We start from the raw sequence: 27,193 nt of genomic DNA, 5'->3' as shown, positions 1-27,193 counted from the left end.
CCCTTAAAGAAATTCCATACCCACTACCAATTTGACAAGAATTGATATTTATTCCCAGTCCAAACATCTCTCCACTGTCATAGCTTTCTATGGATTTTCAAACTGATTACCTTAAGGTAAGTAAAGCTTATTAAGTGTTTATATGTACTTCTAAATGACCAAATTTATCAAATCCTTGCTAGGACTTTACATAATTCTGTGCTGTTTATCATCCCAGGGTTTTATATAAATTTCTGTATTCTCTGACTTTTTTGTTTGGTTTTTAAATTTCTAAAAGATTCTTGAGAGTACGTAACAAACACTCAGGAACTAATCTTATGTGCATGTACACTAAACAGACACAGGAAATGCTTTGTTCTTTGGATGTATAGCTCATCATCTCAAAGGAAATGAGACTGGTGATTTTTAAAGAGAATATGTGAGGCTTGGAGACTTTTTACAACAGGAGGAATTTTTTTTTTTTTCTGTTTCAAGGTTTTCAAATAAAATCCACAACTAGACAATAGGTCCTTAAAAGGGCGAAGGAGAATCTAAATATTTTCCTGAACAGAAGTTCAAATAAATTTTTAAAGGGCTTCACTCTAATATAAACAAAATTTCCAGTCTGGTTTTCAAAACATTCCTTGCTTAGTCTCCAACTCTGCTTCTGCTTAAACTTGTTGGAATTCATTTTATATAAAATGAGCACGAATGCCAATTTTCTATTTTATGCCAAAATTACCAGGTGTCCGAAAAAAAAAAAAAAAGATCTCTACTTTGAAGTTAGTCACATTTGGAGTTTTTAAATAGCATCCTCTAAAGTATGAATCATTGTACACTGATTCTTCAGTCCACGGTTGTTAATTCTTTAGTAAACATGGTTTCAAGTATTCAGAAGCACAGGGGCCCACAGAAATTAATGACCAGAACTTGGTGCTCAAAAATTTGAAATAGCTGTAGATTAGCCCACTGTGTGTGTGTGTGTGTTCAGCTGTGTCTGACTCTTTGAAGCTCAATGGACCCATAGCCACCAGGCTCCTCTGTCCGTGGGATTTTCCAGGCAAGAATACTGGAGTGGGGTGACATTTCCTGCCGCAAGGGATCTTCCTGATCCAGGGATCGAACCCACATCTCTTGCATCTCCTGTGTTGGCAGGTAGATTCTTTACCAGTAGTGCTCCGTGAGAAGCCCTAGTCCACTATAAAGAAACAAAAGTGATGATGACAGTAAAGCTAAAAGAAAATTTTAAAAATAGTGACTAGCTCTTTTGAACACAACAAAATCTCTTTAAAAAATTAAATTAGCTATAAACACTAATTTTATTAGTCTCTAATGAAAATGTCCAAAACTATGTATTTTAACATTAAATTTGGTAGTATAGTAATTCCTTTTTCCCTGAAAAAAAAATCCACATAACATCTTTGAAAATCTTAATATTTAGGTTTGTTGAATTCCAATACAAAGACAGTATCCTGCTATTGATTTTTCCATTCTTCAAGTTAATAAGATCATAAGATCTCTTTTAATACAGCATAAACTGAAATATACAGAATTTGTTAGGAGATATTCTATAAATGTTTTATGAATGAATGAATAAGCTGATTTTTAAAAGATTCAACAACCTTACCTAGTTTGGGTTTTTAGCCACGATTTTTTTAAAATTTATTTATTTTTAATTGGAGGATAATTGCTTTACAATATTGTGTTGGTTTCTGCCATATATCAACATGAATCAGCCGCAGGTATACATATGTCCCTTCCTTCTTGAACCTGTTTTTTTGTTTTTGTTCTGTTTTGCTTGTATCTTTTTTGTGTGGGACGGACGGGTTATGACCTATTTACTGACTGTGAGCACTGAGTTAAGTTGACTTTGAAGGTTTAACTACAGTTACTTAACCTTAGCAGATTAAAATGTAAACCTTAATGTTGATTTAACATACATCCTTTGTATTTGGCAAGGTAAATTATATATGCTGTACATACAGTCATTTTTCAGATATTTGGTTCTTCAGTTGAAGACCACGGTTTGAGGGAGATGTCATTGGAAGACTGCCTTGATAGATGCCACATACTAATCTCCAGAAAGTTATGCTTAATTCATATGTTCTTTCTGAATTGAATTCATTCTTTTAAGGCTAATCTCATACATCTTTTTAAGTTTGCCCCCAACTCTTTCTTAGGGATGTAAGATTACCCAATAAAGAATTTCCTATGAATTTGTAGAATCCCACATTTTTTTAATAAGTGGCTTTCACATGACAGCAAAGGCAGGATTAGAAATAGAATATGAAGATATAAAATGAAGTGAAAAGTTTAGTTGCTCAGTTGTGTCTAACTCTTTGAGACTCCATGGACTGTAGCCCATTAGGCTCCTCTGTCCATGGGATTCTCCAGGTAAGAATACTGGAGTGAGTTGCCATTGCCTTCTCCAGGGCATCTTCCCAACCCAGGGATTGAACCTGGGTCTCCTGCATTGCAGGCAGATTCTTTATTGTCTGAGCCACCAGGGAAGCACAGAATCCCACATTGTTTTTAAAAAATTTTTGTTTATTTATTTTTTTGGTCATGCTGAGCAGCTTGTGGGATTGTAGTTCCCTAACTAGGTATTGAACCCAGGCCCACGTCAGTGGAAGTGCTGGGTCCTAACCACTGCACCACCAGGGAAGTCCCAGAATCCCACATTTTTTATTTGCATTTCCTACTTATAAAGGCAGTTTACCAATTTTAATTATTTTAGAATTTGGAGAAATAAATGCAGTTTTACATAGTCATTGAAATAACACTAAAAAAGAAAAATTCTTTTATGCAATCACAGTGACTTTCTGTAGAACAGGTTTTTGAGCATTTCCTCTTATTAGCTGTGTGGTGTTTAACCTCTCCAAGCTGGAGGGATCAAATCTTCAAATGGGAATATTACTGCCAACCTCCAGGGTGTTTATGAGCATTCAGTGAAAGATGCAGGTAATACTAGTATCTGTATTGTTGGTCACAGTAATTCATTCACAGGACATTTCATCAAAACATGCTGCTACTGCTGCTAAGTCGCTTCAGTCATGTCCGACTCTGCGACCCCATAGACGGCAGCCCACCAGGCTCCCCTGTCCCTGGGATTCTCCAGGCAAGAACACTGGAGTGGGTTACGTTAAGTATTTGTTGTGTACCTTATTCCCTTAAGGGGCTTCCCTGGTGGTTCGATGGCAAAGAATCTGCCTGCAATGCAGGAGACCCTGGTTCAATCTCTGGGTGGGAAGATCCCCCGGAGAAGGGAATGGAAACACACTCCAGTATTCTTGCCTGGAGAATTCCATGCGCAGAGGAGCTGGTTAGGCTACAGTCCATGGGGTCACAAGGTGTCAGACACGACTGAGCAACTAACACTTATTCCCTTAGAAGGAAGAGCTATTTCAAGTACTGAAAAGCCCTTTTCATATACAAGTAAAATAAGCATAAATGCACTTTGCTAAAGGATTAAAAATGCATTATGGTTTACATCACATAATAAGATCTTGTCTGATTTTTAATTGCTCACAGATGTAAAAAATAATGATCTATACCACTGAAAATACGAAAAGAAGGCCTAAAGAGGTTTTCAAAAACACAGATTTATTCTAAACGTATTTTTAACCAGATTGCAAAGTTAGCTTGCAAAATATTTAAAAATATAAAGTTCCCTGATTCCAGTCCTTTATGTTTTATGATCTGATGTCAGTTAATTCAAGAGATAAGAGCCTGACTGACTTGCAGTTTCTTTTCTAAATCTTTGATGTAGGTAAACATTCTAACTTCTTGCCTTCAAGCAAAGTTATGTTCTACTTTCTATAACCCATTTGTAAAAGATTTCCAGGAAGTAGCAATCTGGTAGCAATTTTAGTCGGGGGTTTAAACTCACTGTCAGAGTCACTGACTTATTCTGACCACACATCGGCTTAATGTATCAGGCCAACCACTGGGTAATGGCTACAGGAATTGCAAATATAGATCCTGGGAGGAAATTACAAGCCTATAGGGCAGAGCTAGCAAATGGGCTTCAACATCTAATGTCAATTTCAGGTGTCTGCTGCCTGAATTGCTGTGTTGAGAAGTCTTTTGAGGATGGAGGTGGTGTTCTAGAATAGGGGTCACCTACTCCCAGGATCTGATGCCTGATGATCTGAGATGAAGCCAGAGTAATAATAATAGAAATAAAGTGCACAATAAATGTAACATACTTGAATCATCCCAAAACCATCCCCTTCCACCTGGGTCCGTGGAAAAATTGTCTTCCACAAAACTGGTCTGGTGCCCAAAGGGCTGGGAACCGCTGCTCTAGGAGAAGAGGTATGTATGTGCTTCTGTGCTGCGATCTAAAAGCAGTGACGCCCCCGGGCAGCCAGAGGTGGGGCTGATTGGCCAGCTGTGTTCCCCTCTTGGGGTCTTATGTGTGGCTCAAGGCAAGTAGAGTTACCACTGGGGTCCTACAAGCTCTTACCTGCACACAGGCTTCTCACTGTAAGTCTGCTTTGTTCTCTCTCTGAAAACCACTGTCTGCTGCTCCTGGCTCCCCTGCCCCCACCCCTGGAGACTCACCTACTGCCACTGGACCCTCGACTCCACCTCCCCACCAGGAATAATCTGAGTCACCTTTGTGTCACTTCCTCCAAATTCCAAATTTCAAGCTAGAGCCTGACAGTTGGGATACTCAGACCAAAGGGCTACACACCGGCTATTGGCAGAGGCGGGGTTCTCAGAGGAGAGGACCTTGGGTTCCACAGACACCTTCAAAAGGTGTCCACTGCAGTCTGTGTGTCCGCTGTACTCTGTGAGGTGGAGGGCATGTGAGAAGATGCCAAGTGCCATCCAGCTTCGAAACTGCTGTCACAGGACAGAGTAAGGAGCCAGGTTGAGGACAGGAAAGTCTGAAGGCATGGCTAAGGCAGATTACCTAGGAACCTCAGCCATAACCTCAGACTTCCCAGCTCCCAACCTGGTTCCTTACTCTGTCCTATGATAGCAGTTTTGAAGCTGGTTGCCTTGAAACTCAAACTTAACATTAGAAAAAGTAAGATCATGGCATCTGATACCATCACTTTCTGGGAAATAGAAGCAAAGAAGTGCAAACAGTGGCAGATTTTATTTTCCCGGGCTCCAAAATCACTGCAGACAGTGACTGCAGCCCTGAAACCAAAAGATGCTTGCTTCTTGGAAGAAAAGCTATGACAATCCTAAGACAGCATATTAAAAAGCAGAGACATCACTTTGCCAACAAAGGTCTGTATAGTCAAAGCTATGGTTTTTCCAGTAGTCATGTATGGATGTGAGAGTTGGACCATAAAAAAGGCTGAGCCGCGAAGAATTGATGCTTTCGAATTGTAGTGATGGAGAAGACTCTTGAGAGTTCCTTGGACTGCAAGGAGATCAAAAGAGGCCATCCTAAAGAAAATAAACCCTGAATATTCATTGAAAGGACTGATGCTGAAGCTGAAGCTCCAATAGTTTGGCCACCTGATGCAAAGAGCTGCCTCTTCGGCTCCTTGGAAAAGACCCTGAAGCTGGGAAGGATGGAAGGCAAAAGGAGAAGAGGGTGACTGAGGATCAGATGGTTAGATAGCATCACTGACTCAATGGACGTGAATTTGAACAAACTCTGGGAGATAATGGAGGACAGAGGGGCCCAACAATCTGTAGTTCATGGGGTTGCAAAGAGCCAGACACAACTTAGTGAAAGAAAAACAACAATGTCTAGGAACAGGCAGGGACTTCCCTGGTGGTCCAGTGATTATGACTCCGCACTTCCCCTGCAGGGGGCACTGGTTCAGTCCCTGGTTGGAGAAGTAAAATCTCACATGCCATTTTGTGCAACCAAATAAAATACTTAGGAATAGGCAAAGTGGTGCGGGGTGGGGGGTGGGGGTAAGACTGCTGACGCTGGTAGGGGCTTGTCTATATGTAACAGCCCTGGGACCAAAATGCAGGAGACCTAGGAAGAACTGAAGTCACAGAAATAAACCAGGATGACCCTAGAATAGATTCCAACAGCAAAGACTAGATTTCCAAAAAATTGTCCTGGAGCTTGGAGGAAATCTAAGATCATAGACCAGGTGGTCAAGAAATTAGACACTGGAGAGAGCAACAAAATAGGGCAAAAAGATGGGTTGGATTTGCTGAAGCTCGTGTAAGACTGCCATTTCTTATGTCTATTCATTGTCGGAGATGTCCTTACACATCCAGTGCATTGCCCAGTTGAGCACCAGTCTGTGAAACAACAAAGGTATCAGAAATGGATGGGTTATGGCACCTCTCCACGGAGCTTGGCACAATGAGCCTAATATTCAAGGATGAATAATTTCCTTTTGCCTGATTTTCCAAATCTTTGCTTAGAGGGCTCCTCATGTTTGCCCTAATTGGCCAGGTGGAGGAGGCAAGCCTGGGGTGGTGAAGATAACCTGAGGCACAGAGTGGACCCAAGGAGTGCCAAGCTTTGGGCAGGTACTTCAAGCCTGGTGGAAGGCATTTTTTGGTAGGGGGTGGTAGTGAGGATAAAGAGCAGAGACCAGTGCATGCACCCCCTGTAGGAATACAAGGCTCTCTAGTTAACAGGAAGAGAAGATTATCATCACAGCCTGAGTGATGGAGGCGGCAGCAGCAGATGACTGACGGCAGGTAGGAGAGGTTTATACCAAACACAACCATTTCCTGGCAGAATCAGATGTTCCAGGGTGAGGGGGTGTGGCCCAGCTAAAACTCCAAATGTACTGTAAACTGTACATCAGTCAAGTAATTGTAAGTATTAATAAACTTAAATTTTGCGTTTCACTTTTGCAAGGACTTAACACATCTCACTCATTTATTTCAAGCTTTCCGCTTTGTCCGACAGACTCACCCAGGGACCCCATGATTTGGGCTCCTTATGACTCCTGAACCCTTAACCCATAAGGTTAATGCATAGCACATCTCCCTGCCCTGTGGGAGGCTGTGCTTCTTCATTTGTCCTTTTCACAAATGAACAGAAATCACTTGAAAGCAACTTCTATTAAACCAAACTTAGTGAGACCTGAGGTTCTTTGTCCTGTTTGTTTGTGTGTGTATTTATTTTTAGCTGTGCTGGGTCTTCATTGCTATGTGTAGGATTTCTCTAGTTGTAGAGAGCAGAAACTAGATTTCTCTAGTTGTAGGAGCTTCCCTTGTGGCTCAGCTGTTAAAGAATCCGCCTGCAATGCGGGAGACCTAAGTTCAATCCTTAGGTCTGAGCTTCCTCAGTCAGGAAGAGCCCCTGGAGAAGGGAAAGGCTACCCACTCCAGTATTCTGGCCTGGAGAATCCCATGGACTGTGTAGTCCACGGGGTTGCAAAGTCCACAGGACTGAGCAGCTTTCACTTTCAGGTAGCAGGCGCTAAACAGGTGCGGTCTTCTCTCTGCAGTGGCTTCTTTTAGTGCAGCCCGTGGTCCCTTGGGCTCAGTAGTTGTGATGCTCACGCTTAGTTGCTCCACAGCATGTGGGGGTCTTCCTGGAGCAGGGACTGAACCCGGGTCCCCTGCATTGGCAGTTGGATTCTTAACCCCTGGACCACCCAAAGAGTCCTGTCCCATTTGTTTTAAATATGCCTAGAAATAAATGAGCCACTGAGTTTAACGTTGAAAAGTCTGCAAGAATATTCAGACTGAAGCTTAATGTTAAGATGAAAATTCCAAAAGAAAAAACAGGGAATGAGGTTAAAAAAAAATAAAATAAAAATGATGGTTAACGAGAAGAAAACAAGGATAAGTGAATGTAACGAAACATGGAGAGATTTTGACACCCTCACCCACCTTTAAAACTCCATACAGAAGATTTTCAAAGCCGCCTCACCCCTTATGGAGTTGACTTTAGTATTTTAGAAGTGATTTTAGCATATTTTAACTAGTATTTTAGAGTTGATTTTATGAAGCTGAGAGGTGTTTTTGTTTTTGTTTTGAAGGTGAGTTTAGGACAAAGATATAATCTCTATTTTATAAAGAAGTTTAGAAAAGTTAACAGTTCAAGGAATTTATTTTCTAGTTAGAAAAAAGTTACATGTTAAGTTTCATGACATGTTTATTTATTCATTTATTTATTTTGGCCAAACCAAGAGGCAGGGAGGCTCTTAGATCCTGGATTAGGGATGGAACCTCCTGCTTTCTGCAGTGGAAATGCAGTCTTAACCAGTGGACCACCATGGTTGGTGAAACAACACGAAATTTTTAATGCCCATGACACTCAAGAGCAAATGAGGCTTTGGTAGCCACATCTAATATTAAAGCACCTTTTAGTTAATGTAAATGTCTAAGCCTATCTTTGGTTCATCTAGTGAGCTGAAAAATTTTTTTCATACCCTTATATAGTTTCCTAAATTCCTAGAATACCAGAATACTGACACATATGATTGTATCATTTTGTGTTTATCAAGGATGATTCTGAATTTCGCTAAAAACCACAAAGGAAACCAACAGTCCCAACATGAGTAGTTTTGATAACCTCACCAAAGAGGAAATACGAAGAGAAAGTTAACTTGAGTTTGACAGGGCAGTGATTTCAGCAGAAGAGACTCCGCACTCAGCCCTTTCTGACACTGACTGGCCCACATTTTAGAATTCCAGGTCCTTCTGGACACTCTCCCCTTTCCGTCTAGCGACCGGCTGCAAAATATAGGAGTCTTATTTGGTGGGTGTTCTGCCTTGGTCGGAGTGGCAACCTCAGTTTCCACAGCTGTCAAATGGGACAGTAATACCTGCCGCCCGCTCCGGCGCCCCCGGCCCCGCAGTCCCTCCGCTGGGACATCGCCAGCATCGCCTAAGACCACGCGGTCCCAAGCTCAAGCCCAAACCACCATTACCGGGAGAATCGCCAACAGAACTCGGCTTCGGTCCCCTCTCCCGGCAAGGCTGGTTCGACCTACAGTCAACAGGAAGCTCCCGGGGCTGGACAGGATCCCCGGGTCGGAAGGCGGCCAGACGCGAGCGTTTTTGGACGGCAATCAGGCGGGTGATGAGGGTGTTAGGAACGCCCCCCTGGCTCACGCGGCGCGACTGAGATTTTACTACCCACGACACAGGGTGCGGAAGCCTAGTACCGAGGAGCCAAGAGCCAGCCCCCCAAACTCCCTGGTCCTCCCCCACGAAAACAAAGCCCTCGGCACTACACAGAGCGGGGCGAAGGGACGCGAGAAAGCGAGGGGGCGGGCAGCCCACTCCATCTCGCGCGGCAGCCGCGGGGTCCGCGAGCGGGGAGGGGGCGCTGTGGGCCTGCTCTCCGCGTGGAGAAAAGCCGCCTCCTCACGCCCCCTCAGTCTGAGCCGCCTCGGGAAGCCGCCCCGGGCCCCGCCGCCATGTTGGGTCGGGATTAGCGACTCGGTCTCGCAGCAGACTGCGACCGCCGGAGGGCCGACCCGCCCCCCGAAGGGGCGCGCGCGACGGCGGCGGCGGCGGCGCCGGAAGGCGGGGTCGCTGGAGCCGGGCCGGGCGCGGCGCGAGTTCCGGTGAGCGGGTGACCGCGCACGCAGGTAGCCCCCGCCCCCCGGGCCGGCATGGGGGGCGGGGCCGGGAGTGAGGGCCGGCCCCGCGCGGGGAGAAGGTGGAGCGTGAGGCCGCGGGGTGGGGAGCCCGGGAATTCCCTCCTCCTCAAGTGGAGAGCCGGAGGCCGGCTGTGCCGTCGTCGCTGCCGCCCGGCGCCCGGGACCAGGAGGTGGAGGACGGGAGCGGGCGCCGCGGGCCTGGTCTCCGCCCGCCGCCCCCTCCCCGCCACCCATCCCCGCTGCTGCGGCGACTCATGCGAGCGCGGCCGGAGCGCAGGTAAGGAGCCGGCGGGGACCCCGCGGGCGGAGGCGGCCGACCCTGGCCCCGCAGCGCTAGGCCCAGCGCCCGCGCGCGCCCGGAGGCGCCGCCGCTCCCGCCCCCGCCGCTCCGAGTCGGGAAGTTCGGGGGAAACTTCTCCCCTCCCCCGGCCCGGCCAGCCCGGCGGGCGTGTCTCCTTCCCGGCGCTACCTGCTCGCCCCCTGCTCGGTCTCCGCCCCGTCCAGTCCTTCCCGGTCCCGCCCAGGTCCGACCTAAGGTCCCCGGAGCGGCGGGAGTCCCGCATCCGCGTCTGTAAGGTTGGCGGGCCGCCCGGCGAGGGGGCGGCGGGGCCCCTTCGGGCCGAAATGGGAGGCGGGGGCAGCGGCCCTTCCCGGCCCGGGGTCGCGGGTCCGCGGGTCGGCTGTGCCCACGGCATCTGTGCCGGGAGTCCGGGCGGGGGTGGGGCGGGGGAGCGGGGGAGCCTCCGGCTGCACTTGGTTTGATTGAAAACCGCAACATGTTAAAGTTTTCCTTTGTTTTGGGTTGGGGGTTGGGAAATATGCCGTTTTCAACGTGCACTTTTACAGCCGTTCTGCCGCTCCGCCTCCCCCCTTGGTTCGGTTCTCTGTCCGCATGTGTTATAGAAAATCTTGTTTTAATGTGTTTTTCTTCTTGGTAATTGCTTCCAGCTTTCGCTCTATTGGGCATGGGGCAGCGTTGTTTTAAGAAGCTCTTCGAAAATCAAGTCCGATGTAGGGACTGATTTTGTTTTGTGGTGGGTGGGACCCGAGGCTGTTCGGATTGGGTAGAATTACTTTCTGCTTAATTAATTAAAACAGGCACAGCCTGACACATGGTCTAACGATTTGTAAGTTGTTAGAGAAATGAAAAGTTCAGTCTCCACTGGGATCACACTTTATGTATATGCCATTTATTATGTGTGTGTGTTCCCACAGGTACGTGCGTGCACATAGGTGATCTCACGTACACACATGTGATTGTGGTATGTTCGTGCATTGCAGCTGCAGGAATGCAGTGACAAAGTTTTCTTGACAGTTCTAAGTGTGTTTAAGCCATCCTGTTAAATTATCTGTTGTTAAAACTACACGCTAAGGAAAATATTACTAATACATACATGTGACTATAGGCATTTAAGGCAAAGTGGTAAATTTAATTCTTAACTAGCACAATGGTTAGCACACAATGGACAGGAAACACTTTCAATGGACAGGTAATGAAGTGTCCTGTATTACAAGCCGAGGATCTTGTATGCATTAAGTATGGGTTTTCATCTATTCTGTGAGAAAGTTGTATTTCAATATTTATATTTTATTCTGTTTTACTAATATATTAGACCCCTGCCATAGTTGACCCTTTAAGAAAAGGATATTTAATTGTATTTTAATTTTTGGATATTAGCTAAACTTCAGTGGAGATTTTGAATGTTAGATGACAATTCATTGGGTCCTAAATTTGAAAAAAAAAAAATGACTGCTCTGAATCTAAATACAAGACAGTTCATATCCACGTTTCCAGGATAAAATATAAAAGGGCTCTTAAAATACATACTCTGCTGCAACCACCATAATGTTATAATAGCTTTAATTTTGCAGTATGTTTTTGCTGACTTCATAAACCACAAAGTTGACTCCTTTCTGTTTAACCGAAAGTGAAATTACAGCTTTGACCTATCTTATGGGATAGGTGGAATTTGTCTTATGGGTGAAGTGTAATATTAATACATGGCTCAAGTTGTTGTTTTTATAAATCAGTAGGTTCTCAAGCTGAAAAACCAATGTGCAAATAAAACTTCATATGTTGTGTTAAAATAGTAAATATTTTAAAAGAATAGCAGTGAACCGGTGTAAATGAAACATTACTGATACATGGTCTAAGTCTTGTTTCTATAATAGAGGTCAGTTTTGCATCTCTTTAGGCAGTAAATAATGTCATTTTCTCTATATATGCATTTAGCTCTTAATCTAATTAATCTCTTTAGCATAGACAGGGCTTATTAGTTCCTATTTGCATTATAGCTAAAAAAAAAAAAAGCAGCAGCCTAATATCAAAAATGTTTAAAGAGCAGCACAAGGTCTGGTTGACTTGGAATGCAAACTTAGGTGATAAAACTATGTATTTTTTTAAAAACCTGCAAGGAAGTGATTTCTAGAGAAGTACCAAGATTAGAGAGGGAGGAAACTGTGATTGGGACCTGGCTCCTGGAGTGATGTTCTTTCACCTGGTGGTGGCTACAAGGGCGATGCAAGTGTGTAGTTCATTAAGCCATGATTGCTTTTCTGAATCTGTGTTTTAGTCTATGTGAAACTTTTTTTTTTTCCTTTTTAAAGAAGCCTATGTGTAATGTGCTTTATAAAGAACTTCATGGAATAACTTAATATTTGATGACTTTAGAACACTGCTTGGGTTGACCATTTGCAAACAGGTTAGACCTATTAAATGGTAACTGGCAGATAACCAGCAGGTGTATGTAACTACTTCTGCATGTAAATAACATATTAATTACATTAATATTTTAAGACAGGACACCAGATTTAGCTTTAACTCTTCTTCACTTTTGCATGTTGTACATGGCAAATAGTAGGTAATCAGAGTATGTTTTTAAACTAGTGGACACTGTTCTGTCATCGGATATAAAATATACCCTATTTTTCAGCAAGTTGTGGTAATTAAGACTCAAAATTTTAACTGTGGCATCAAAGCAGTAGGTCTTTTCATCCATTTTCAGTTTTCTGGAACAGTAATCCTTCAGATCAGTCATTTCAGCCTGCATTCTGATATTCTTAAGGATATCTTAAAATTATCAGCTTAAAATAAGTTTTAGTTTACTCAGACTTCATGAAGATGTGCCGAACAGCACCTGAAGAGATAGTGTTTTGTTTAGGTGACACCAGGATACTGGAGTTTCTGAAATGCTGTGAATCATTGCCTTGTGCTTTACTTGCTGTATGGAATGGGTTGCTATAGTTGCCGTGATCTTTCTTTGCCTTGCTGTAAAAAGCAGAGTTGAAGAGATCATGTCTGTGCCGCGTTCTTACATCACAGGAACTTTCAGTTATGTTATAATGGTGATGTTTGTGGCGCTGGCTTTGTTGTGTGAAATATTTACAGGAAATTTTAGTTAAGATCTTCCATTGTTCAGAATGCTGCATGGCTTAGGTCACCTTGAGTTCACGTTTAAACAGGTCTATAACACAAATACAAGTTCCTCTAGCGAGGTACAACTGCTTTTCTTTAAAGGAAGTCATCTGTTCCTCTTAAAGTATCTTGGTATCTGGTTGGTGGTGTGTGCGGCCGTCTTGTGTGTGGCTGCAGTGGGGTATGTCGTCTCTCTTTTCTTCCTCTCAGCTGCTCCAGCGCCACAATTAGGCTGCCTCTTGCTCAGCTGCAGCTGCTGGATGATTATGAACCATCCAGCTCCTGTCTAAACTCAGAGGCAGATTTAGCAAAAGGAGCTATAGTAACAGCAGAGGGTGAAAGAGAAGAGCCGGTGCCGCTGCCAGTATCATTTTAACACGTCTGTGTGCCAAGGAATCGTTGGCTGCAGCAGCACCACTGTTGTCTTGGAACTAGCAGACTTGATAGCAACACCTCCTGCTCTGGCTTGGGTTTACCTGGTGTTATTCTTTTAAGATCTTGAACTTCCCTCCAGGGCAGAGAGGGAATGCTATAGTTGAGAGTACAGGGTAACGTACAATGAGGTTACTGATGGACTGAGCCGTGCTTCCCCCCACCCCGCCTCCCACCATAGCAGTGCCCTGCAGTGCCCCTTGTTTGAGTATAGATGGGATTTCAGATTCTCTGAAGCTTATATGAACCACATACTCTGCTGCTTTAAGCTATAAGTCTCTTGGAAGTGCTGCTGCTGTTTCTGTTGTTTGGTGGGTGGCAGAGCTGATACACAGGTTCTTTGGACTCTCAGCTTTTCTTCCAGGAAGTGGAAGACCTTCAAGAGGGATTATTTCTAGAGCTAGCTGTACAGGGCATCTCCCCTGTGACTGCTTGAGTTTTCAAGTGGGAACCCCAGATTATTTTTCCTGTTCTTCCTTTGTTCCTGGGGTATGAGAACATGGACATCAGCAAACACATACACAGCATCAGCTGTATATGGCAAGCCCCAGCCTGGAAGATGCTGCGGGCAAATTGTTGCAGGTTCTGAAATATTTCTCAGTTTATGATTACGCCAAGCAGAGAGCAGCAACATCTTGTCCTCTCTTTTACCGTTGTTGTTGTTGTTCAGTCATGTCTGACTCTTTGCGACCTCATGGACTGTAGCCTGCCAGGCTCTTCTGTCCATGGGATTTCCCAGGCAGAAATACTGGAGTGGGTTGCCATTTCCTTTTCCAGAGGATCTGCTCCACCCAAGGATCAAACCCTTGTCTCCGGCCACCAAGGAAGCCCCTCTTTACCATACCATTGGAAGATCTAGGTAGTTCCCCTTGCTAGTTCAGGTTTTCGAATTTTAGTGGTTCAAGATTTGGTCAGTTTGGGGTAGGGGATAGAGAGTGTTGGGAGAAGTAGCTCTCAAACTTACATAGCCAAAAGGAGGAAAGACGTGCCGAAGACTGCACACTTGACATTGTTATTGTGGCACATACTCTACAAGACACTGGTGTGTTGACCCCCACTCTCTGTGCTCCCATAGAACCTTGGTATCGAAGCATAGTTCTTCCTTCCTAATTATTTCTTCTCATGACCATGATATACTTGACCTGAGGTAAGCAGTTGTTTGACATGAATCTTTGAGATCAGTCCCTAGGAGAATAAATCCTTAATAAATCTTGAATTGTATACAGGGATGTGGTTCAGTGTATATTTATACGAGTTTATATACACAGACTGTCCACACATGTTTTTAAGGTATGCTGCTGCTAAGGCGCTTCAGTCGTGTCCGACTCTGTGCGATCCCATAGACGGCAGCCCACTATGTTCCCCCGTCCCTGGGATACTCCAGGCAAGAACATACCGGTACTAAAATTTTGCAAAAGTAACTTAATGCTTTTTCAGAAGCTAATGTTAAAACAAGTTCTTTAGATTTTTAACCCTCAAAGTTTTGGCCTAGAAAATCACTTTTATAAAACTGTTTAAAAAGTTTCAACTTTAAATGTGAACTTAAAGATCATTTTTATATTTCTAACATAAACTGGAAACTTTGTTGTTGAAGTTGTACTAGTTTTTAGTAAAGTTTATGTTAAATTTTTTTTTTTTTTTTACTATTTTAATGAATGTTGAAAACCCAAGATCTTAGATTCTAAGAAAATACATTTGGTATCAGTGACAGTCAGTATTATAATTATGACTTAATAACATTCATATATTCAAGGACAAAACGATGAAGAAATCTTCATCTTCTTGATGTAACATATGAAAGAATGCATAGGTCATAGCGTATGTCTGCTGAATTATTGGTGGGGTGGACACAGGAAGTACTGGGAGGTAAAGACTGACCACTGAAATTTAAAGATTGTCTGGTTTCAGCCTCTGTTCCTAACAATGCGTTGATCTAAATTGATTACAGGAGATAGTCACTTCTTGAATTTTTTTAATGTATCTTTCAGTTTCTTAGCATTAAGTAGAAATTTGGATGAAGTAGAGAAAATCAGTGGCTTTCGCTGCATGAGTCAATACTTAAAACTATTCCATGGCAAGGTTATTGATTTCTTGTGTGTGTTAGTCGCTCAGTCGTGTCCTTCTCTTTGCGACCCCGCAGACTGTAGTCTGCCAGGTTTCTCTGTCCATGGAATTCTCCAGGCAAGAATACTGGAGTGGGTTGCCATTCCCTTCTCCAATGGATTTCTTAACATTTACTCTAATGCAATTAGTATTGATATTTTCCACCTTACGGATACTTTTAAAATAACAGCAGTCAAGCATTTGGAAAAAAGCAGAGAAGGTAACATAATGTAACAAGGACAGGACTAAAAGGTGGAAGGCCACCTGGATTTTAACTCCACTTCTGACAGGAAAGAGCTGTGTTGGTGTTTAGTCACTCAGTCATGTCAGACTCTCTTGCAACCCCATGGGCTGCAGCCTGCCAGGCTCCTCTGTTCATGGGATTCTCCAGGCAAGAACACTGGAGTGCGTTGTTATTTCCTGGTCGAGGGGATCTTTCCAACCTAGGGATCGAACCCGCGTCTCCTGCTTTGGCAAGTGGATTCTTGGCCACTAAGCTATGTAGTCTTGGTCAATTCAGTGGACTCCATAGGCCTCAGTCTCACCATTTGAAATGGGGGTATAGTTTGGCCACATGTTTTCTAACGCCTTATGTGACTCTACTACAGTTGAACGGTTTTATGTTGATAAAAATGTTAAGGAAATGCTTTGGAGTCTAAAATTTGAGATCCAATTAGATATCATATAAGTAAAAGTTAGGGTTAAAAATTGACCCATGGGCTTAACACTGGACTTCCTCAAGCAAATGCAGTGTATTCCATTCAATAAGTGGGCCCTTATGAAACCTATGATGCAGCAAACACAGTGCCAGTTTTGAAGTTATGAAGATGGTGGCAGCATGACTACTGCTTTCTAGGAATTCACAGTTGGGTGGAGCTGGCTGTAATTAGGAGGCTGTTATGAATTTTTTAGATTGATCTTAGTGTGATAATCCATTAGAGTACTTCTCTGATTTTTGATGGTATTAGGGTGTGATACATCTGAAACTTTTCTTTGCACTGCATAGATTTAGATTCTAGTAAACTGAATTCTCTAGGCAGGAAGGCTTGAGTTGATGTTTTTCTAGATGTTAGTTCTTTACAGGTATTAGTGACTCACATACACAGACTCCCCAACACCTGTCTAGAAGTTTTACTAGTAAAAAACACATTTGAAAGCAAGGCTTTTAAATTTTTTTTCAGATTTATTTTGCAGTAAAATTAGGAAAGTGAGGACTTACTGATTCATTGAAGCTCATAGTTGTGATGTCAGTTAACAGTCATGACTCGATGACACCTTTGTCCCATTGTGTCAGGAAAAGAGCCATTAGTGTTAAAACAAATTTACCTTTTTAATTGACAAAAGGGCAGACTAATTGTTCTGGATATTTTTCTTAAATATGTGTAATTAATATTTAGAACAAGCCATGGGCATTTGAAAATGGTTAGCTTTTTAAGGTTTGCAGAGTATTGAATAGAAAGAGAAGGAAGGGAAAAAAAGAGAAGGAGGAAAAGAAAGGAAGCTACAGTTGTAAGGTTGAAAGTAAAAATACTTTTTCTGGAAAAAGTTCTTTTCTGTAGGGTTTGTCTTTTTGGTTAGATTTTTGGAAGCCCATTAGAGTTTACCTGTAAAAGCCTGTTATACAGTTATAGCAGTGTTTCAATGGCAAATATGTTCTGATTAATTTCAGGTTTGGTTTGGTTTTTTTAACTCACCAGGCTCCGTGAACACAGGAAATACCTGGCCTACCAAATACTCTGATTATACAGTAGGTGAACCTGTATTTCTGCCAGCCACCCTCTCTCCCCACCTTCCTTGCTTTTCACTATTTAAAAATTACTGCTATGAGCTCCATATTAGGATGTGAGGACTCTAAGCTTGATCTAAGGACAGGAGCTTCCCTAGTTCCTCCCGCCCGCTTGTACTGAAGCTTGCCTCCTGCTCCGACCCTGTAGGACAGTGTGAAAAATGGAAACAGGTCAAAGCAGACTGGGAATGAGAAACGAAAACGAGGAAGGCAGAAGGGAAAACTGGGCAGTGGACGGAATGCGGAGTCTATGATTTTCTTTTTCACATCCTTTTATCTGTCTCATACCCATTCACTCCTCCTCTTAGGCGTTGGGTAAGGAAGGAATAAAACCTGTTTTATGACATATGCTTTGCTATACATTATCATGTTTAACTTAAATCTTTGAAATGCTTTTTCAAAAACACAGAAGAATCATGTGTAAGATAGGCTTTCATTACACACAAAGGAAAATTGAGGATCAACAAGGATATGAAATTTGCTGAGGTCACGTGACTAGTTGATGTGCCTGAATGACTGACAGCAAGCGTGTTTCTTGTGAGACGCCTTCCTTAGGGTTAAGGAGCAGCGATGGAAAGGCGGATTTCTTATCTTTTTCTTTCTTTAAAGTGTGCGTTTGTATTGGGGCTGAGAATTTTCAACACCTAGACTTTTCTTTTTAATGGAAGTAGCTTTGTGGTGCATATTTCATAATAGGTGTCAAGGTCAGATATTATATGTGCTGAAAAAGATGGCTTATTACAGTAGACTGTAGCAAATGCTTTCCTTTTACGTGTTTGGGTTTGTAATGGAAAATTAATGTACTAATTCCAAAGCATTCTGTATCTTTTTTATGAAACAAGATGTACAGCCCGATTGCAAAGAGACAGTGTTCACATGTTTTTCCAATCAAGTTTTTCTTCCCTATCTAAATTTAATTCATCAAGGATTCCCTGGCGGTCCAGTGGTTAGAACCGAGGGCCCGGAATCAATCCCTGGTTAGGGAACTAAGATCTCATAAGCTTCTCACAAGCCATACAGTGTAGCTAAACAAAATAATTACATTAAAATTTTTTTCTATTAAATAATTTTTTTTCAAATTTATTAATCAGAAGAACAAAAAAGCATGCAGAAATGGGTTACTACTCTAACTCAACTGTAGGAAATGCTGTTCTTTTGTAAGTTTGGGTTTGTAAAGTGTGTATATAGTCTGTGTCTATAAAGTCAGCACCCCTCCCCCATATACATGTCTGTAGTTGATGCTTGTATCAGTTTTCCAACTCCAAAGCTGGACCAAGCTGTACAGTAGTGCCTTCTTTTCTGCTGAGAACATGATTTATTCCTAGATGAGTTGGGAGAAATGGCTGAAAGCTCTGTCTTATCTACATTGTCCTCATCACGTTTCGGGCTCATGCTGCAGGAGGAGATAAACTTTCTGGTTTGCTCCATGGGGAGGACAGTGATTTCCTGAACCTTGGTGCAGACCCACCAGCCTTCAAAGCTGCACTTCCTTCTAGAGGAAATCCAGTAGGATTCTTCCATACTGGTTTGTTCCTTTAAATCTTATTGTTTGTTCCATGAATTCCTTGCTCTCTGGATGAAGAATCTGATCTCAAGCTCTGAATGGAAATTTTGTTTGCTACTCTTTGGCCACTGTGTCCAGTTACACTGGCAGTGATTTCCTTCACCACCTTGGCTTCCTTTTATTTCTTTCATTTTCTCATCTAAGAATGTACCCTTTATCTTCATTAATAAGCTGGAGCAGTGTTTTCTTTGGGAATACGGGTTGATGTTGTAGCATTATTATCCCACATAGAATACCTACAGTATATCACCACCAGCAGTTTTCCATTACTGCCTGTGCATATTGAGTCTCCATGAGGGTTGGCAGATAGGTTTTACCATGTTGTGCCAGGGACATTCCTGATGATGCAGTGGTTACATGTCTATGCTCCCACTGCAGGGGGCACAGCTTCTGTCCCTGGTTGGGAGCTGGCCTCCCTGCATGCCAGGCAGCACAGCCAAACAGCAAAAAACTGTGCCAACTCTAAATGCTTGGAATGGCTGCCACTAGAATGTAAGCTCCACGAGGGCAGCGATCTTGCTTTTGTTTACTAAAGTTATCCCATGTATCTAGATCAATAACACATAGTAGACACATGTTTAATATATATATATATTTTAACATGGGAGAGTGCAACAGTTTGCTGACAGTGTTTGTCTAGTGTGGGCATGGGAGAAAGAAATGTTAGCAGCCAGCTCCTCATTGAAAACTCATGTGGTAACCTCAGGACTCCTTGCAGTGGCAGGCCCAGTGCTAAACAACGGCACTGATGCTCAGGATGAATTCAAATAAACATTCTACTCGAGTCTGATGGAGAAACTGAGATTTGATTTAGCAGTGACGTGTAAATGTAAGCACAGTTGAGACATGTAAGGAGAGGTGAGAAAAGTACTTTCAATAAGTGGGTTTTTCTTTATATCATAGTCCCTAGCTTTTCTTTTTCTTTTTTTTTTTAATTTTTCAGTTGTGTCTGACTCTTTGCGAGTCCATGGTCTGTAGCCCGCCAGGCTCCTCTGTCCGTGGGATTTTCCAACCAAGAATACTGGAGTGGGTAGCTATTCCCTTCTCCTGGGGATCTTCCCAACCCAGGGATTGAACCTGGGTCTCCTGCATTGCAGGCAGATGCTTTACTGTCTGAGCCCCCAGGGAAGTCCCTAGCTATGTCTCTGGCAGCCATGCTCTTAAGAAGTCTGGCACTTGTCAGTTTCCCTTACATTGATGGTATCATATGCGGGTGTTTGGTTGAAAGTAGAACTGAGACAAATAGTCCTTGGCAGGGCAGTTATCTTCCAGTGACAGCGTCGCACCATAGAAGGGGAGATGGGCTTTTTAGTGGAAAAGTTGCAGGCCCTGCCTTGGTAGGGGACAGGAAGTAACCTAGTAGTTGCCTGAAACTGTACAATTTAGTTGTGTAAACATGGTTAGAATATTTATTTGAAAGATATGGACATAGATGGTATCTTCTTAATTCAGGCAACAATATTTGAGTTCAGTTCAGTTGCTCAGTCATGTCCGACTCTTTGTGACCCCATGAACCGCAGCACACCAGGCCTCCCTGTCCATCACCAACTCCCAGAGTCCACCCAAACCCATGTCCATCAAGTCAGTGATGCCATTCAACCATCTCATCCTCTGTTGTCCCCTTCTCCTCCCACCTTCAATCTTTTCCAGCATCAAGATCTTTTCCAGTGAGTCAGCTCCTCGCATCAGGTGGCCAGAGTATTGGAGTTTGAGCTTCAGCATCAGTCCTTCCAATGAACACCCAGGACTGATCTCCTTTAGGATGGACTGGTTGGATCTCCTTGCAGTCCAAGGGACTCTCAAGAGTCTTCTCCAACACCACAGTTCAAAAGCATCAATTCTTCAGCGCTCAGCTTTCTTCACAGTCCAACTCTCACATCCATACATGACCACTGGAAAAACCGTAGCCTTCACTAGACAGACCTTTGTTGGCAAACTGATGTCTCTGGTTTTCAGTATGCTATCTAGGTTGGTCATAACTTTCCTTCCAAGGAGTAAACGTCTTTTAGTTTCATGGCTGCAATCACCATCTGCAGTGATTTTGGAGCCCAGAAAAATAAAGTCAGCCACTGTATCCACCGTTTCCCCATCTATTTCCCATGAAGTGATGGGACTGGGCACCATGATCTTCGTTTTCTGAATGTTGAGCTTTAAGCCAGCTTTTTCACTCTCCTCTTTTACTTTTGTCAATAGTTCCTCTTCACTTTCTGCCATAAGGGTGGTGTCATCTGCATATCTGAGGTTATTGATATTTCTCCTGGCAATCTTGATTCCAGCTTGTGCTTTATCCAGCCCAGCGTTTCTCATGATGTACTCTGCATATAAGTTAAATAAGCAGGGTGACAATATACAGCCTTGACGTACTCTTTTTGCTATTTGAAACCAGTTTGTTGTTCCATGTCCAGTTCTAACTGTTGCTTCCTGACCTGCATACAGGTTTCTCAAGAGGCAGGTCAGGTGGTCTGGTATTCCCATGTCTTTCAGAATTTTCCACAGTGTATTGTGATTCACACAGTCAAAGGCTTTGGCATAGTCAATGAAGCAGAAATAGGTATTTTTCTGGAACTCTCTCGCTTTTTCCATGATCCAGCAGATGTTGGCAATTTGATCTCTGGTTCCTCTGCCTTTTCTAAAACCAGCTTGAACATCTGGAAGTTCACAGTTCACGTATTGCTGAAGCCTGGCTTGGAGAATTTTGAGCATTGCTTTACTAGCGTGTGAGATGAGTACAATTGTGCAGTAGCTTGAGTATTCTTTGACATTGCTTTTCTTTGGGAATGAAATGAAAACTGACCTTTTCCAGTCCTGTGGCCACTGCTGAGTTTTCCGTATTTGCTGGCATATTTAGTGCAGCACTTTATTTGAATCCAGAAGCAAACTAATAATGATGGTTTAAGACTCTAATGGGCAGTTTACCACCTAAAGTAATGAAAACTCTAAAAATGCCCTAGACTTTTTTATATGAAAAGTTTAGGAAACACTCTGGGACCGGAGGGAGTCAGAATAGAATGGGACTTCTATCTACATTTTTATAGCATTTTTAGTAATTGAGAAAAGACAGTAATTAGCTGTATCAAAGAATTTGATTGGGGTAGTGGTAGGTGGAAATTACATTGGAGCTAAAACCTCCCTTTTCCCCAATCTCAAGGCGCACTTTCCCTCCCACCCCCCACCGCCACCCTGCTCCCTTAAGCTACTTCTCCTGGGGCTTAATTTTTGATTTTGAATTTTTTTTTTTTTAATGAATAGAACATAAGTCAGAAGGAGGAGCTTGTAATAAAGGTCAAGTGGAAGAGAGGGTCAAGAACCTCTTAGGATATTATCAGAGGATGAGTAGGACTTTTAGGATGATTGATGCTTATAAGATGGAAAATCTGACAGCATAGACAACTCTTAGAGATAAATCCACAGCCAGAGGAAAGAAACCACAGATCTACAGTTCAGAAAGTTGAAATAATAGGTAGTAAAAAAGAGCTGACATGTCTTGTTTTTAATCTCATAAGTTCTGTAACAAGAGGATATTCTTTCATGGAAAAGCTAGTAAAAAAGTGTAAGAAACTAGTTAGGAGATAGTAAGAGGGCATCTAGCTTTATCTGATGTCAGGCTTTTAGGTCTCAAAGAATCCATTGGAAGGTTCTGAAAGACATTTCTGATACTCCCAGGACCCCACCAGTAATAGAAATCATGGAGACAGACATCTCAAGAAAAGAACGAATTAAATGACGTCTTAAAAGGTGAATTTTAATAAATGCAGACACTGAAAGTTGCCTTTGAATCTGGACAGAATTCTGTCAGTTTATTAAACAGTTTCCATTTATAAACAATTGGAATGTTATTAATACAAAGAAGTAACCTTTAACAGTTAGTTGTCCAGCAGCGCTTTATGGAATCCTTTACCCACCTTTTGGAGTTTGCAGGAATACTCTGGGTCATCTGTCAATGGTACTTTTCCTGTGTTGGTGAGTGGTCCGGCCTGATAAAGCTTCATTTCCTTCTAAAGGCAAGGGCCAGTGATTCCTTTTCCACGTTTTTTTTCTTTCTCTGTCTGTTTTATTTTCCCCTTTCTGCAATTAAATCTTCTAATGTCCCTATAAACTTTGCTTTATCTTTTTGATGATATTCAGAGTCAGGGATATTAACACGCTTAGAGCTCTTTTTATGTATTTCTGGGTTTTGTTTTTTAAAGAAAAAATAAATTGGAGTATATGAGCATGGGTGTTTGTCCCATAATGTCCGTGAACATTGTTTTGTTTTTGTTAGTCATATATGTGAACAGTTTTTATTTGCTTTTTCAGTTGAAGGCTACTGTGCATTTTTCCAGGTGGTGAACTCTTTGCTCGTAACCTTCGCCAATTTTATTCTTGGGATGTCTTTTTCTGATAGAGTTTTACAGACTGTTCGTATACAATGGATACTAATCTTTCATGTGGCAAGCATTTCCCTCATATCTCTGCTTGTCTTTATTCTGTCTAATATTTTTCTTTAATCTTAAAAAGTTATTGCAAATAATTTTCCTTTTGTAACTTCTGGATTTTGTATTCTAAGAATACTTGCCACAACTGACAGTCGTTTTAAAAATTCTATTTATGGGTTTTTGTTTTGGTTTATATTGCAAATAGTCTAGCTTTTTACTCTGAAATTTATAAAATTGTGATGGAGCACACCAGGTGTTTATTAAATCTCTTCCTTTTTCGCACTGATATAGAATGCCACCTCTAGCATTTACAGATTCCTACTCTCAGGCTTGTTTGAGGGCACTCTTTATTTTCTGATATTTAGTGTTTAGTCCTTGGCCAGTACCACATAGCTAGATGAGGGTAATTGTGACCTTGATAACAGCAGCAGGAGGAGCAGCTAATTATTATTTACATGTGTGTCCATCACAACAGCAAATACTTTTAACTTATTTTACCTGATTGTTTCTTACAACACCCTGAGTTAGGCATTCTTTTTTTCTTTTGAAAATCTGGCTTAAATGTTCTGACATGTAGCCGTTTTGTTTAATGAAAGGATTTTCTTTATTTTTTTCTTCCCTTTAAATCTCTGAAGCCCTAAGCCCCTCACAAACGTGCTTGTCCTTGCATGGGGGCTATGTCCGTCTTCTCTGTCTGGTTCACGTCTTAGCGGATGTGCTGCCAGAGCAAGCAACTGAGTTAAGTATTCTCAATGTCTTTATTTTTGCAGGTGAAGAAATAGGCTTTGAGAAGTTATGTTTATTCAAGTTACAATATAGGACTGCCACCAGCTTTCCAACTGCAGAGTTTATTTTCTGAACCACGAGGTTGTGGTTACTAATGGGACACATTTCCTCATTTTTTTCTCTTTTCAGAAATTTCTCAGCTGTTCTATGCATCTCCTTCTTCATGTGAACATCGTGATTTTGATGTAGATACTGTTAATTATTTAGATTTATTTAGGGAAGAATGGACATCATAATAATGGATCTTACTACCTAAAAATAAGTGGCATGGTTCCATTTATTAAGGTTCTTTATATCCCACAGAGTTTTATTTTTTTAATATGACTCCGAACATTTTTTTGTTAAGCTTATTCATAGGTATTATTTCTTGTGTGGTTTTAGAAAAACTTGTTATTTGGAAATAATTTCAAAGTTACGGAAGAGTTGCAAAAATAGTGCAAAGAATTCCTCGAGCTCCCTCACCCAGATATGTTGCTAACATTTTGCCTCAGTCAGTAAAGAATCTGCCTGCAATGCAGGAGACTGGGGTTCAATCCCTGGGTCAGGAATATTCCCCTGGAGGTGGGTATCCTCCCCAGTTACTTGCAAATGTCATTCTCGTTACCCTAAGTACTATAGTGTGTATTCCTTAAAGCAGAGACATTTTCTTATACACCCACAGTACCGTCAAATCAAATTCGGGGCTTTTAACATCCCCATAATGCAGTCATCTAATAGACCATAATCGTAGGTTGCATTGCGTTCTGCTGGAAGTTCTAGGCCCCAGCACCTGTGAATGCAGCCTGATTGGGAAGCAGGGTGTCTGCAGATGTGATCTAGTTGAGATGTAGTCATACTGAATTAGAGTGGCCCCAGTGCATTATGACTGGTGTCCTGTTAAGAGGAAAGTGTCATGTGACCAGAGGGACAGAGGTGGAGTGATGTGGCTGCAAACCAAGGAGCCCCACGGGCTACCCCCCACAACCAGAAGTTAGGAGAGGCAGGAGAGGTTCTCTCCAGAGTTTTGGAGGGAGCATGGTCCTGCCAACACCTTGATTTTGAACTGTTAGTGTCCCTTACTGTGAGAGAATACTTTCTGTTGTTTTAAGCCTTTTTCTTTTCTTTTATTCCTTCCTTCCTTTTCTAGCAGCCCTAAAACGCTAATGCAGCAGTCCATAATCCACATTTTTCTGATTATCCCAATGATGTCCTTTATAGCAAAAATCCAGAATCCAGCGCATTGCATTTAGGTATGTCTCTTTAGTCTCCTTCAATCTGGATAGCTCTCTAGCCTTTATCTTTCGTGATGTTGATATTTTTGAAAAGTCAGAATGCTTGCTTTGCACAGTGTACCTCGTTGAGATTTCTCTGTGCTTCCTCGTGATCAGATGCAGATTACGGGCAGGAATGCTGCATCGGGGTGCTGTGCCCTGCCGTGTAGAGCCTGTCAGGAACAAGGCACCCCTTGTTAGTCTGTCCTGTTATTGGCAATATTAAGTCTGCTTTGGTAATGTGATATCTGTCGGGCTTCTCCACTGTAAAGTTAGCATTTTTTTCTTCTCCATCAATAGTTGATACATGGAATAATAGTTTTAGTTTCCATGAATGTGAGTCTTTCCCGAATTGGTTATTGAAATGATGACTGCAGAATAATGCTTTTCTTAACCCTGTAATTCCTTCTACATTTGTTAGTTGGGGTTCTCTAAGAAAATCTTCCTTTCACTCTCCTGTGTTATCGGAGTGATTTTTGGATTTTCTTTTTAGCCATCAGGTTATAATCCATTAGTGTCGCTATTCCTTTTGTAGCTCAATTTCATCCTACATTTGGCAAGCAAGAGCCTCTTCAGGATGCTTCCTGTATACTACGATATATCCACATCTTGTTTTGATTACTACTTATTTATTTTTTCGTATAAGATGTCCCAGGCTCTGAAACCAGAGCTGGTGTGTCTGCAGTGCAGAAAGGCAAACTCTGACAGTGGGAGTTGTTAGCAAAAACAGGATTAGATGAGGGGCACTGCGCAAGGCAGTGGGAGACAGGCCTCAGGGCCACTGCAACTTGGTCTTGAGTTTGCTGTTCAGTTGCTGGGTCGTGTCCCACTCTTTGTGACACCAGTGGTCTGTAGCCCGCCAGGCTTCTCTGTCCATGGGATTCCCAGGCAAGAACACCGGAGTGGGTCTCGGAGTTGGGGATATTCTTGAAGGGGAAGAACAGAGAGGCTGGGATTAACCATGGTCTTGTGACATTTCTGGATCATAGTTTTGGGAGTCAGGATGTTTTTGGTTTATGATTCTCTCCCCAGGTGGTCCATGGCTCAGGAGTCAGTTAGCTGTCTTGCCCTAAAGAAATGACCCAATCTTGTATGTTACTGATAATATCTACAATAGCAATTGTAGGTATCTGATTCCGGTTGATTAGTGTTCAGTTAGCACAGGATTGCGGTCAGAGGGGACAAAAAAAGGATAAAGTTTTGGATAAAGAGATTAATCCTAAACGTGGTAATGGAACTTGGTTTTGGGAGGACTTAGTTTCAAGCCCCGCTACTGTTTTAACTTTCCCCAAATCTTTGAGGGGTTGGAGTGACAGCTGCTCTGGCTACTTCTTGCTGAAACAGGATGTAGTTCTACCCCAGTTTGGGGGATGGAAATGTTGCATGCCAAGCTTCAAATAGGATCACAGGTCGCTGAGAAATAATACTTGCACTTTTCATTTAATAAAATGACAATAAAAGATTTCAACAGGAAATAAAGAAGATTCTAACAAATTACTTAAAAGGTAAGGAAACTTAGCAGCTCAGTATTTCCTCCCCCAAAAATGTTGTTCTCTTAACAAAGAAAACATTCAAGTTTTGTACCATATTGCTTTTAATATTAAAATTCATTAACTGAGTGAAATTCATTCTAGTCTTAGTCCTGACCACACATAGAATTCCTTTCTAAAGATTCTTTAGTTTTCTCTTGCAAATCTCCTACAACTTTCTCTATCCATATTAATTTGTCCCCTACTTTGTTTCCCTTAACAAAATGCATTTCCATTCCTTATACTTTTTTTACTTGCATACAAAGATGTTTTCCTTATTAATTTTTAGCTTTAATTTCATATATTAATTAAAATTCTCAACTCTTAAAAACCTAAATTTCTGATGAAAACTAAGAAGTAATCAATTATGGACTCTCTGGTACCACCATTTTCTCATTGCAAACTGACGAATGTATTCTATAACCTCC

General features: G+C 42.2%; 1 protein-coding gene across 2 annotated transcripts in view; it reads left to right on the top strand.

The window, feature by feature from the left end:
- Positions 9,658 to 27,193, top strand: part of YES1 (YES proto-oncogene 1, Src family tyrosine kinase) — a 63,846-nt gene continuing 46,310 nt past the window's right edge. Inside the window, exon 1 of one of the 2 annotated variants that reach the window (XM_018039696.1) lies at positions 9,658 to 9,762. The gene's annotated coding sequence lies outside the window, so the exon portion shown is untranslated. Of the gene's footprint in view, positions 9,763 to 10,042; positions 10,062 to 27,193 lie in introns of those variants that run through there. The other variant, XM_018039697.1, reaches the window with a different exon arrangement.

This window comes from Capra hircus, chromosome 24 (genome assembly GCF_001704415.2).
Source record: "Capra hircus breed San Clemente chromosome 24, ASM170441v1, whole genome shotgun sequence".
Classification (NCBI taxonomy): domain Eukaryota; kingdom Metazoa; phylum Chordata; class Mammalia; order Artiodactyla; family Bovidae; genus Capra; species Capra hircus.
The sequence above is the reverse complement of the archived record's forward strand: the minus strand, read 5'-3'. Positions and strand labels throughout refer to the sequence as shown.